Source organism: Nelumbo nucifera, chromosome 1 (assembly GCF_055504915.1).
Source record: "Nelumbo nucifera cultivar China Antique chromosome 1, China Antique-T2T, whole genome shotgun sequence".
NCBI classification, from domain to species: Eukaryota; Viridiplantae; Streptophyta; class Magnoliopsida; order Proteales; family Nelumbonaceae; genus Nelumbo; species Nelumbo nucifera.
In genome coordinates, this window is record NC_142649.1 from 213,856,285 (window position 1) to 213,869,440 (window position 13,156).

General features: G+C 38.8%; 1 pseudogene across 1 annotated transcript in view; it reads left to right on the forward strand.

Moving 5' to 3' along the window:
• Positions 1 to 1,717: 1,717 nt before the first annotated feature.
• The window catches only part of LOC104604734 (rsm22-cox11 tandem fusion protein 2, mitochondrial-like), a 29,263-nt pseudogene continuing 17,824 nt past the window's right edge, over positions 1,718 to 13,156 (forward strand). The window contains exons 1-4 of the transcript XR_016081048.1: positions 1,718 to 1,998; positions 2,175 to 2,439; positions 2,538 to 2,611; positions 2,731 to 2,825. The product of XR_016081048.1 is annotated as a rsm22-cox11 tandem fusion protein 2, mitochondrial-like (transcript). The remainder of the gene's footprint in view (positions 1,999 to 2,174; positions 2,440 to 2,537; positions 2,612 to 2,730; positions 2,826 to 13,156) is intronic.

Sequence of the window (13,156 nt, forward strand, 5' to 3'; positions counted from 1 at the left end):
GTGAAGTGTTTGGGATTGATGAAATCCCCCTAGAAAGGGAAAAAGAACAGCTTGCAAAAAAAAAAAAAAATGTGGCACTAGCTATTTGTTTAAAGACATAGCATCTCACTTGAGATAGGGAAGCGGAGGAGAACAACTTGAATGATCAATTTTTGGAGATGTGCATCTACATTGACTAGATGCAAAAAATAGGCTATAAGACAAAGGATGACATTACACCTCAACTGATAGTTCACCAAATGTGGATGATGGACATGGAACTTGAAAAAGTGTTGAATCCATATTTTTATATTTTTGTAATTTTTATTTTCAATTTTATTTTGAGAGTTATTTGTAATATTTCCCAATAATCCAATCCAATTGTAATTTTTATTTTTAATTTTATCATTTTATTAATTCAACTCCATTGTATTATTTTTTCAATGTATTTTTTTTTGTACACATTAAATTTGAAATGAAATAAACATTTCATATTAATTTTATGCTACTATATTTATTTTTTATTTTGTTTCTATTTTTTCTTAATTTATGAAAATTGGAAAAGAAAAAAAGTAGGCCTGATTTGGGCCCGGTTCATCTGGCCCGACATAGCTCGACCCAGCACGGCTGGGAACCAGGCCACGGACTGTCCCAGGCCTTGACCTGGGAGTCGGAGGGGACCATGCTGCCCAAGCACGGGCCGCCTTCAATCCGTGTCGTGCCGACCCACAATACTGATTTACTGGTCGGGCACTCAGTTCGGATTCAGTGCGTTTGGACTCGAAGGGATTTTTTCTTCGAGTCCATCAATATTTTGACACGCCATTCAGTATTGAATTGCAGTTCGGATTCGGTGCGTTTGGACTCGAAGGGATTTTTCCTTCGATTCCAACCATTTCATGATACATCAAAAGTAAGAGAAGGGGAACCGATTGGCACGGTGAATTCCCTCTTCCATAACTCTATTACCATTAAACAAAAGAAAAAAAAAAAAAATCGAAAAGGGATTAAATAAGAAAGAAGCAATAATTCTTCTTCTTTCACTCCGGCGGGCAATCTTTGTTGAATGGAGAAAGGTTTTTCTCCTTTTTGATAAGCAGAAGCGTAAGATCGTGCGAAACCCCCCTCGATTAATTAATATTCGTCCATTCAATAAACTGGAGAAATCATTCACCAGAGGGAGACTACTCTTCGTTGTCTTCTTTGGGGGAGAGAGACAAATCCTGTACCTAGGCTCCCTAACTGTAACTGATCGTGACGGAAGGGGATTAAACTCTAATTGTTTCTTCTGCCGCAGAGGAAGGAAGAGAAGAGGGGAAGAAGCCTAACTCGGAAGAGGAGGAGCGCCGTAGAGAGGGAGATGGGGAAGAAGAAGAAGAGGCTAACTCTGGAGTGCTTCTCGTAGAATCGTAGTGATAGAGGGTCCCGTTCAACAAAAACACTCTCTTAGAAGCCCTCAATGTCAGGGTCGCCGGTATCGGCGACAAGATTTTCGTCCTCGCCTACGGCTTTGGCACCGATCAATCAGCTTGGCAGTGCATACTACCCTATTTTTCTCATCACTACCGCATCATCCTCTATGACCTCGTATGTGCCGGCAGTGTTAATCCTGATTACTTCGCCTACATCGGTCACTCTATTTTCCGCCATGATAGGCATCTTAACCTCTGTTTCCATCTGAAAACGAGGACATTGGAATTTTCTCTCAGCTTTAGCTTAACTTATCAATTTTATTTAAAAATATTTTTATTAGTAATAAGTTTTCAATCGGTTGTAAGTGATGGTCAATTCCTGTCATTACTTCTTACTTCCGTTCCAAAAGCCCTACCACTAAACCCCCCAGTTCCGGCGAGTCCCCTACTGTAGATATCCCGAACTATTTGAAAATGGCGGCTTTGATCCCTGAAGCAGCTCATAAGGTTTTCACACCCGAAACTCTTCGATCCGCAGCAAAGCAATCAGAGCGGAAACATATCGTTCCTGTTCGACTTCGCAGGGCCATCAAAAAGATCCTTAGAGGCCTTTCGTCTTTTCCATCCCATTGAGGCTTTCTCCTTGTTTCTATCATTTTTCGTTTAGTTATTTGATTCCTATTTTTTTTTTCTTTTTCTTTCTCTTTCTCTTTCTCTTTCTCTTTCTCTTTTTTTCTTATAATTTTCAATTCTGTTGTTATTTCGAATTCGAATTCGACCCAGAACAAGAGAAACCCCATATGAAGAGAAAGGTATTGAGTTTGTCTGAGTCATTCAGTGAAATCAAGGACGTTAATCTCCAGCTCGCCACCTCCACTTCAAAGGAACTCGTTGAAGGCCCTCTCAAGTCCATGGAGCGCTAAAAACGATGGAAGATCAAGACTTCTTACGGTGACATTGGTCTCAAGTACAGAGACGACGAGACTGTAGCTTATGTTGCTTCTCGGATGCCCGCCTATACTCTGCCTGTCACAGAGTTCTCAGAGAGGTAAAATGAAGAAATAAAATACAATACAAACAATTATTTCTTCGTTAATGTTTTGAATTCAAATTCACTTCTTGTAAGTTCAAATGGTGCTGTTGTAGGTTCGTAGAAGATTACCGGGATTTTCTCCAGCTAGAGTATTGGATTTTGGCTCTGGTACTGGTTCGGTTCTGTGGTGAGAAGCTGGTTCGATTATTTTCTAATGATTCTTCGCGATATCAATATGAGTTCAACATTTTCTGGTAGTTTTCAAGTTCCATTTTTTTCCTTTTGATTAATTAAAGAATGGTGTAGGGCATTGCGAGAAATCTGGCCTCGTTCTTTGGAGAGAATTAATTTAGTAGAGCCGTCCAAATCTATGCAACGTGCTGGTCAGAGCCTTTTACAAGGTAACTAATGACATTACATGTTGTCATAATAGTGATGTGAAATAGGATAAGGAAATCTTAGAAAAGAAGTATGAAAATGAGAACAGATTATGATAATGTAATGGGTTAGGCAATATGACAGCAAAGAAGTATAAAAAAATGCAATACTTCATCATTGTATAGATGCTTCATTGCTTTAGTAGTCGATCAAGACTACAGTCAGTCTTGGATTCCAAAGGATTTCAGATTGAGAAAAGTAGAAGGAAAGAGGGAGAAGAAGAAGAAGAAAGTAGAAGTACGCAAGGGTTTTGAAAAGGAGGGACAAATCGAATGAATCTGCCGCCGCCACTCTCTCAATATTTATATGTTATGTTCACTAATTGTAGGAAAGGGCAAAATTGCCCTTAATGCTTACATGGCAAATAAAACAATAATAAACTGAAATAACAAGTTGTCTAAAATAATTACCAACTAACACTGACATAACTAACAAAGATTACATGTGCTGTCATACGAACACCGAGGGGACCACATCCGTGGGGCCCACATCAGTGTTCTCTACACTCCCCCTCAAGTTGGGAATAGATATTTGTCATTCCCAACTTGCATAGGTCTGCCTCTAACTTTTTCCTTGGAACAACCTTGGTGAGAAGATCTGCGAGCTGCATGTTAGAGGTGATATACGGGAGACACACTTCTTGTGATGAGACCCTTTATCTGACAAAATGTCGATCAACTTCGATATGTTTAGTTCTGTCATGCTGCACCGGATTGTGAGCTATATTAATAGTTGCTTGATTATTGCAATACAGCATCAAGGGCTTCTCATAATCAATACCCAATTCTTCAAGTAGTGATTTCAGCCACTCCATTAGCCATTGATCTGTATTCAGCTTCGGCACTAGAGCGAGAAACAACACTTTGTTTCTTACTCCTCCAAGAGACAAGGTTACTTCCTACAAGGGCACAATATCCAGATGTAGACCTCCTGTCATCAACACTCCCAGCCCAATCAGCATCTGTATAGACCTTCACCTTCATGTGATTATTATTCTTGAATAGTATACCTCTACTTGGACATCTCTTCAAGTATGCTAATATTCTCTCAACTATAAGAAGATGAGTAATTCTAGGGGAATGCATGTATTGACTAACAACACTGACTGATAACTGATGTCTGGCCGTGTGAGACAGAGATATAGGAGTTTTCCAACCAACCGATGGAACATAACTTTGTCTTCAAGAGGCTCTCCACCCTCTGCACTGATCTTGTGATTCTGTTCAATGGGTGTATCTGTAGGCTTGACACCTAAATTTCTACTTTCCGCCAACAGATCTAGAACATACTTCCTTTGAGAAATAAAGATCCCTTGTTTAGATCTAGCAACATCAATACCCAAAAAATATCGCAATGCACCAAGATCTTTCACCTCAAACTCTTGATGAAGGAGCTGTTTGAGGGACTCAATCTCACTATTATTATTCCCTGTCACTACAATATCATCCACATATACAGCAAGCAAGGTCAAGGAAGAGTTCACTCTTTTAACGAACAATGTATGATCTGACTGGGCCTGTACATAGCCGAATTTTCCAAGGGCTAGTTTGGATCTATCAAACCAAGTTCTAGGGGACTGCTTTAGTCCATACAATGCCTTATTCAGTCGGCAAACCTTCTTACCTATCTCTGCATCATAAAATCCAGGAGGCAACTGCATGTAGACTTCTTCCTGTAAGTCTCCATTCAGAAAGACATTTTTAACGTCCATCTGGAACAAGGGCCAAGAGTAACTTGCTGCAAGGGCTAATAGAACTCGAATAGTGGTCATCTTGGCTATTGGGGCAAAAGTCTCAAAGTAGTCTATACCATAAGTCTGAGTAAATCCTTTTGCAACCAACCGGGCTTTGTACTTTTCAATGGAGCCATCAACATTATGTTTCACAGTAAATACCCATCTACATCCAACCGGTTTCTTTCCTTTGGGTAGGTTAACTAGCTCCCAAGTATTATTTTTCAAAAGGGCATCCATTTCAACTTTCATTGCATCTTTCCACTTAGGAACTGATAAAGCTTCTTGCACTGTTCTAGGGATAGGAATATCAGCAATGGAAGTAAGAAAGGACCTGTAAGAAGGAGACAGACGATCATAGGATAGAAATTGGGAAATGCAGTGAGTTGTGGATGTGGTGCAACGCCGTTTCCCTTTACGGACCGCAATAGGGAGGTCAAGGTCATCCGAAGGAAGGGAAGTAGCAACAGTGGAAGGTATCTCAGTGGGTCCTGGACTTGATAGACTGTAGTACCTGGATCTGGATCCGCAGAAGGAACTGGGACTGGCCTGGACTATGATGACCGAAATCAACCTGCCTCCATCGCCTGTGATAGACTTTCAACTCCTGATCCCTCTGACAACTCTCATCACTCAATGGAATGGGTAAAGGAACCTCAGATGAGTTAACCCCACTCTCACTGCGCTCCCCTTGAGGAAAAAGACCCAAATTCTCATTACTCTCCCCCTGAGGAGAAGCCCTAGGATAATAGGGTACCTCCTCAAAGAAGGTGACATCCATCGAAACAAATATCCTTCCCAAAACAGGATCATAGCAGCAATAACCCTTTTGAGATTGTGCATAACCGAGAAAAATGCATTTGGAGGCCTTATGGTCAAATTTGGAATGATGAGGTCCAAGAATCTGAACAAAGCAGGTGCAACCAAAGGTTTTAAGATGAACAGTAAACAACTCCTCGTCTGGGTATAGAAGGGTAAACGGAGGCTTTATGTCAATAACCCGTGAGGGAACCCGATTAATGAGATACACTGCCGTGAGGATAGCATCACCCCAGAAACGGATAGGCACATTGGGGGTAAACATAATGCTTCTAGCCACCTCCAAAATGTGCCTATTCTTCCTCTCGGCAACCCCATTCTGCTGTGGTGTATGAGGACAAGTGCTCTGGTGAATAACCCCATGATCGAGTAGATAAGAGGTCAGTGGCTTGGCAAAGTATTCTTTTGCATTATCATTTCTGAGGATTTTGATTTTGACCCCAAACTGGGTTAAAATTATCTGATGAAAGTTTTGGGTCAGAGCGGGAACCTCATCTCGAGAATGCATAAGGTAGACCCAAGAAAAATGGGTATAGTTATGAACAAACAATAGAAAATATCTGTACCCCCCCATAGAAGGGATGTGATACGGGCCCCAAACATCGGTGTGCACAATATCAAAAGAATTACTACTTCTTTTATTACTCAAGGAATTAGATGTTCTACAATGTTTGGCAAGCTCACAACTCTCACATCTCAAATTTGACATCTTAACAGACTCAAACAAAGTAGGAAACAAACTCTTCAAAGACCGAAAAGATAAATGACCTAACCGATTATGCCAGAGCATAACCGGACTCATAGACTGAGAGACAAAAGACTTCTTATCCATAGGCTCTTTCCAATGTGAACTCTCTCCAAGAAGATAGATCCCATTCATCTCACGGCCAGTCCCAATCACCTTCCTCGTCTCCAAGTCCTGAAAAACACATCGGTCAGGGAAAAATGTTATTGAACAGTTCTGGTGTTTTGTAATATTACTGACTGAAAGCAAATTAGTATCAAGTTTAGGAACATGCAAGACTGAGGATAAGGAGATAGTATCAGATAACTTGATGTCACCCTTGCCAGAAATGGGAACAAGGGAGCCATCAACAATGGATACTTTATCTCTACCAGAAGATAAATGATAAGTAGTGAACAGTGATGGCAAGCTAGTCATTTGGTCAGATGCACCTGAGTCTATTACCCAACAATGTTCAATGTTACCTGGAGCTGAAGCATGGTAAGCTAAGGCCCGAGTACCTGAATGAACAAATGCTGATGTGGCAGGGGCTGATGGTGATTGAGATGACTGAGCTGAATTCCCAACCTCATTTTCCAACTGTATTAGGGCAGCCTGAATAGCAGCTAAGGTATCTAGGGGCGTGCCTTTTGTGCCCGATGAGGATGCAGAATCGGTATTCACAGCCATATGAGCATTACCCCTTTTATTCCTTAGTTTTGCTGGGACTAAATGAGGGTGCAACTTCCAACATGTATCTTTTGTATGCTTGGGTTTCTTACAATGTTTACATACTAGATCCCGTTTATCTTCCTTCTTCATGTCCCTTTCTGTATCACCCCCAAACTTAGGTTTAACTGCTGCTAGGGCTGGGGGGAAGGATTGATGCTGCATCATAACCTTTCTTCTAGTCTCTTCACTATGCACCAGGGAGTAGGCTTGAGATAAGGTCACACTGTCTCTTGTCAGTATTTGCTGTCTCACAATGTCATAATTAGAATTCAGGCCAGCCAGAAATTCAAACACCCTATTGGTCTCGACTTGCTTTTTATGGGTCTGTGCATCTTTTGGATTTTCCCACTCAAGTCTCCAGATGGTCAATTTCATGCCACAGAGATTTCAAGGTAGAGAAATAAACAGAGACTGGTTTCTCTCCTTGTTTGAGGTTATTTACCTCACACTTCAGTTCATAGGCTCTAGCAACATTAAGGGGTTGGGAGTAGGTCTCTTTCATGACATCCCATATCTCCTTGGTTGTCTTTGCCCACAAGTAATTTCGGCTGATATGTGAGTTGCACAGCCATGTCATAACCAAGTAGTTCTCTTGAACCCACTTGGTATACATTGGGTCCTCCTTGGAAGGTTCTTTCACATCTCCCAATAGGTAGCTAAGTTTTCCCCTTCCCCCAATAGCCATCATGGCCGATTGGGCCCATTCCAAGTAATTGGATCTGTCAAATCTCACAGTTGTAATCTGAAACATAGTCTCAGACATATTACCAGAACTACTGTTCCTAAAGACACCTTCCCCCTGATTTTTGAACTCCATTCTTGGTTAAGAATCAGTAATTAAGAACTATTAGGGCTACTGCAATAGAAAACAATGCTTAAATAACTGATTACAGTCAGAAATCTGTATGAAATCAGTTCAGATCTGATCTGAAACCAATTGGCAGTCAGAATCTAATCAGTCCGATAACAGTTCTCACCCCCAAAACAGGCTCAGAAGCCGAAACAGGTCTAGAAACCACTTAGAAAACAACCTGTAATGCTGAGCAGAATTAGGGTTTTAATCGTAGGGTTAGGAAAACCTTTGTGAGAACATAAACAGTGCTCAGCCGCACCTTCCAAAGGATTCACAGTCAAGTCTGGCCGTAGGGTTAATGACAAACCCTAAAAAAACTGATCGCCTCTGAGAAAATAAAGGAGAGTTTGGCCGCTCCTCCCAGATAGGTCCAACCTATCTTGACTGACAACAATCTCAAGGGAAAAATAAAAACTTACCCAGAAAACTCTGATCGCTACCTTCAATCGTGGCCTGAACCCTAACCTTCTCTGATTCTTCTTGATTACCAAAACACTCTACAAGCCTTCGGACAGCTGCTAAACCTTTCTGGTAACCTCTAAGAATCAGCCAACGAACAGTCCTTTGTAAGCTTCCAGTCCTAGACAGTTCTCATGTGGTCGGCTGGACTAGACACACATGAGAAACCCTAGATAGGCTCTGATACCAAGTAGTCGATCAAGACTACAGTCAGTCTTGGATTCCAAAAGGATTTCAGATTGACAAAAGTAGAAGGAAAGAGGGAGAAGAAGAAGAAGAAGAAAGCAGAAGTACACAAGGGTTTTGAAAAGGAGGGATAGATCGTATGAATCTTCCGCTGCCACTCTCTCATTATTTATATGTTATGTTCACTAATTGTAGGAAAGGGCAGAATTGCCCTTAATGCTTACATGGCAAATAAAACAATAATAAACTGAAATAACAAGCTGTCTAAAATAACTACCGACTAACACTGACATAACTAACAAAGATTACATGTGCTGTCATACGAACACCGTGGGGACCACAGCCGTGGGGACCACATCAGTGTTCTCTACAGTTTTTGTGATGAATAAGAAGCTCCTTCATATGATAATTTGGCAGTTATGGCATGGAATGCCTATATTTGTTTATCTTGTGTAGCAGTACATTTCTAGCTTCCAAAAAGATGCCATTCTTGATCACAAGGTTGGTGTGTTGCCTAAGAAAGATTATACCATTTCTGGGTGTCTATATGCACCATAAGTACTAGAGAGCAAGTTAATTGAGTCATCTCTTATTTTTTGTGTCATCCAAACATGGTGCATAAGTTGACTTTCATAGAGAAAGATGTATTATGTTGCTTTTGGTCGGCTTTCCAAAGGTGGGTTCCCTATTTGACTGAAATAGGATTTCTTCAGGGAACTGACAAAGAAAATTAGTTTATCTTGTATGAGGGTTTATTCTACAAGGTATGGGAGGGTTTTACATGTCGAGACCGGTTTTAGTCTTGGCATCTTTTTTGTTCAGGTTTTAGAGAGAGGTAAGTGAAAATGGGTGTACTAGTGTACAAGGGTTTGGGTTTTGGGAAAAAAAACTTCAGCAGGCTTGTGTTGTTCTCGATTTTCTTTCATAGTGAAAATTGGGTTTATTTCTCCTGTTATCTAGGCGCAAGGCTGAACTACATAAATCTTTGTCTTCTTTTATTTCTATTATTTTTTGGAATTTTTTTGTTAGAGTTTTGAGTTCTTTGAAAAGTCAAGTTTGAGGTTAGTGGATTTGCAATAGAGTTACTACATGAAGGATCAATAATTAATGGGAGAAAATGACAAAGAAGTATAAATTACTTGTGGGTGTTTCAAAGCAACATACCTTTTCTGGTTGCTTGCATGGTTCTCTTCTGATGAAAATCCTTAGAAACTTGTTTAGGAACAAGCTGTCATATTAAGTAACAACACTTGTTTATTCACTATGACATTCTTCTTAAACATTTCCCTAAGAACTAGATATTGATGTTCTGAGGACCTTATATCCCATATATTGGATTGAGTACAAAGTACAAAGTGTTACTTAATGAACAATGAACCATTTTCTGATTGAATCATGTTGATTGTTATGATTATTTATGAACTTCTTCTTGACTATTGTTTAATTTTTTTCTGAAATTTTAAAGTATTCTGAATCACTGATGACTGATTGTCATTTGTTATTTGAGGACTTACTTATTCATAACGTTAAATTTCATTTCTGTTAAAAAAAAATTCCTCTCAAAACATGGAAGTGATGGTATTTTAGATCCATTAGGCTGCGTTTGGAAAGGAGGTAAATACCGGTTCAGTGCATTATTTCATTCCAGTCCACACTTCCATGCGTTTGGAAACAATGTAAAAACACCTCTATTATCGATGTAAATTTGCAAACATCCTGGAGTTTACATCGATATGAGAGTGGAAAACTGCATCGATTTTTTCGAAGTAAAAACTTACTCTTTTCTTCTATTGAGGGAAATAGGCAACGAGTTTACCTTCGTCCACCGGCATGAATTTACCTTCATCTACTGACATGGTGCTCTGAGTAAAGGCTATTTTCCCATTTCCCATTCTCAGATTTCAGATCTAAGGAGTCTGAAACGTCCACACCAGCTTCCTTCTGAGATCTGAGGAGTCCGAACTGGATATTTTACCCTCATCCATAGCAGCTTCTGAGATCTGAAGAGTCACACTGAAACAACTATTAACCCTCATCCATAGTAGCTTCTAAGATTTGAGGAGTCCGACCAAAACGGCTCTTTAGGTAGGAGATGGTGGGTTAACTCATCATTTCAGTTGCCTTTATTAGATGGAAGGGTAGTTGCAAAGATGATAAATATTTTTATGACAGTTCATACCGTAAGATTTTAAGTGGTTTGACGAGTTGTAGTTATAAGATGTTCTATCAGATATATCATGCAGAAATTTTAGTTTTTTTGATTGGGATGCACTGCTTCTATGAAAATAGTTTCTATTTTATTTTGAGACAAGAAACTATAAGGATTTATCATGAATTCGATTTCAGTTTACTTGTATTATCTTGCATCCTACCTTATGCCTAGACAAATAACCCTCCTTCCTCCATTCTCTTTCATCTAAAGCGAATGCCACTTCATTTTACTTTCACGTACAAATAAGAGAAGTCAAATCTGAAGTAAAAGTAAATTAGAATTTACTCTCAACTCTTTTGCATTCACATGCATTTACTTACACCAGTGCAAATGGAATTTGTACTATAACCAAATGCAGCCATAGTCTTAGATTTTGTATCAGGTTTAAGCAAAACCATTTACATTGGTTAATGCCCCTTAATACATGGCGGTATGCCAATGGATCGGATCCCATCCAATTAAATTGGATTTTGATAATCCATTATGCTTATCAGATTGAATTGGACCACTCTAGATAAACCTTTATTTGTTGGATTGGATTAGTTTATTAACAATTTGATCCTACAACAATCCAATCCAATGTTAACCCAAAAGTTCAGAGTATCAATATGTATTGTTTTTTTGTTAATACTTACATGTGGCACAATAGGAAATCAATAGTCGTGGTAAAATTTTATTGCATTTATCATGTATTGTGTTAGCATTGGTATTCGGTATTTATTAATTGTTAGCCAGATCTTATAAATCGATATATACAACTGCTACAAACTGTTACAAACTCATTCAATTGTTGTTGCAATTTGATTTTAAGAGAAGTCTAAATGACATATTCTTGTTGCTTTGTTTTTAGTTTATCTTCCCATCTTTTTTGATATCTTTGACTTGCTTTTTATGGTATAGTATTCTTCAGCAAGTTTCAGTGAATGGCTACTAGGTGATTGCTGAAAGTTGGGTTGTTCCATTCAAATGTTGATGCATTTGTCTATGGTTGTTGATGTTCATTGATTGTATATTCTTATTGGTACTGGTATATTCCATAGGCAAATTTAAATATATTTCTTTGGGGATGTAATAGGATGGTCTTGCCATAAAAGCTTGAATTTGATTTTCTTTAGCAAACAAAAAGTAATGAATTAAACTCCCATATTTTTCAGGGGGGTTGCTTTTGCCATATTTAACACATTGAGTTGTTCTTGGTGGCTTCTACTGTTGATGGTCCATCTAGAATTGCATGACCATTTTCTTTACTGAGAACTAGTTGAATGCCACATACAAGAGGAGAGAGGGGAGAAAGTGGAAATAAGAAAATAAATAGATTAAAGTTTTTGGATGGTTGTTTGGATTGAGCAGAAGAAACCAACTAGAAAAATGTCAAAGATTTCATATGAGATCCTTCCAAATGGAAATGTTTGAGATTTTTTTCAAGGGAGGGGAGGAAGGGATACCAATCCATCCATTGGATTTGTATATGAAGATTCTAAAACTAGATCATGCAGCCTAGAATTATTTAGATTGGGTTGAACCAATCAAAAATTAGGGAAACCAGAGACCAGTCTGGGTTCCATATATATATATATATATATATATATATATACTCCTGCTGGTGGGTTATTTCACAGAAATGGGGATTCAAGTGGGGTCAATAACTCAGATTGCAACATCTGTATTGGTTATTGATTCATCATGTTATATAGAAAACAAACAATTTATTGGAATTTTCTTTTGGGTTCTAAACGAGCTGCATTTTGGTTAGGCTTGAACTGTCTGGAGTCAAAAGAATATGGAGGTTGTTTTTCTCACAAGTCACAACTAGTCATGGTGTCTGCCTATTAGATAGAGACTGAACCTTGAAGGATACATGGTTTAGAGTTCAGAAGGCAACTGTTAACTGGTGACCAATTATAACTCTTGGCAAATTAGAGAAATCATGGATCTTGTGGACACTGATTGAACAAAGGCAACTGAAGTTTGTTTTGGTAGATGAATTGACTTAATTTTTTCCATACCTTGAGACTGGCCAGATATAATTCATATCCAATTAATAAAAAAGCAAGGAGCACTGAGACAATCATGGACCAACCATTTTTTGACATGTTTAGGAGTTGAAGAGATAACCCACTTAAGGCCTTCCAATAGGATTCAATGATGAAAATATTTAGTTAGTAACCGGAAGGTTATTGGTGTATGAGTGGGTCATTTTGATGAGTACCGGAACTTCTTACCACTTAAAGCACAGAACTTCAGCTAGAAACTAGCAAGAACTAATTTCTAAGTGGAACTTCTAACAGTACCTATGGAGTAAATGCTAAAAGATGTATATGAGGGATAGGAAACTACAATGCAGATATAACTTTTCATATGTTCTCTAGCCACCCACTCACACCACTAAATCTTGTCACCATACATAGATAGAACTTTTCATATGTTTTCCAGCCAAATCATTCCATGAACTGTACTGTTAGTGATTTCATATGTTGATGAATTTCATCCATTTGAAAGGAACTTCACTGTGTGATTTACATAAGCTATTATTAATATATGAGTTCCATCCACTAAGTGGCAAGTGAGTTTTGGAGG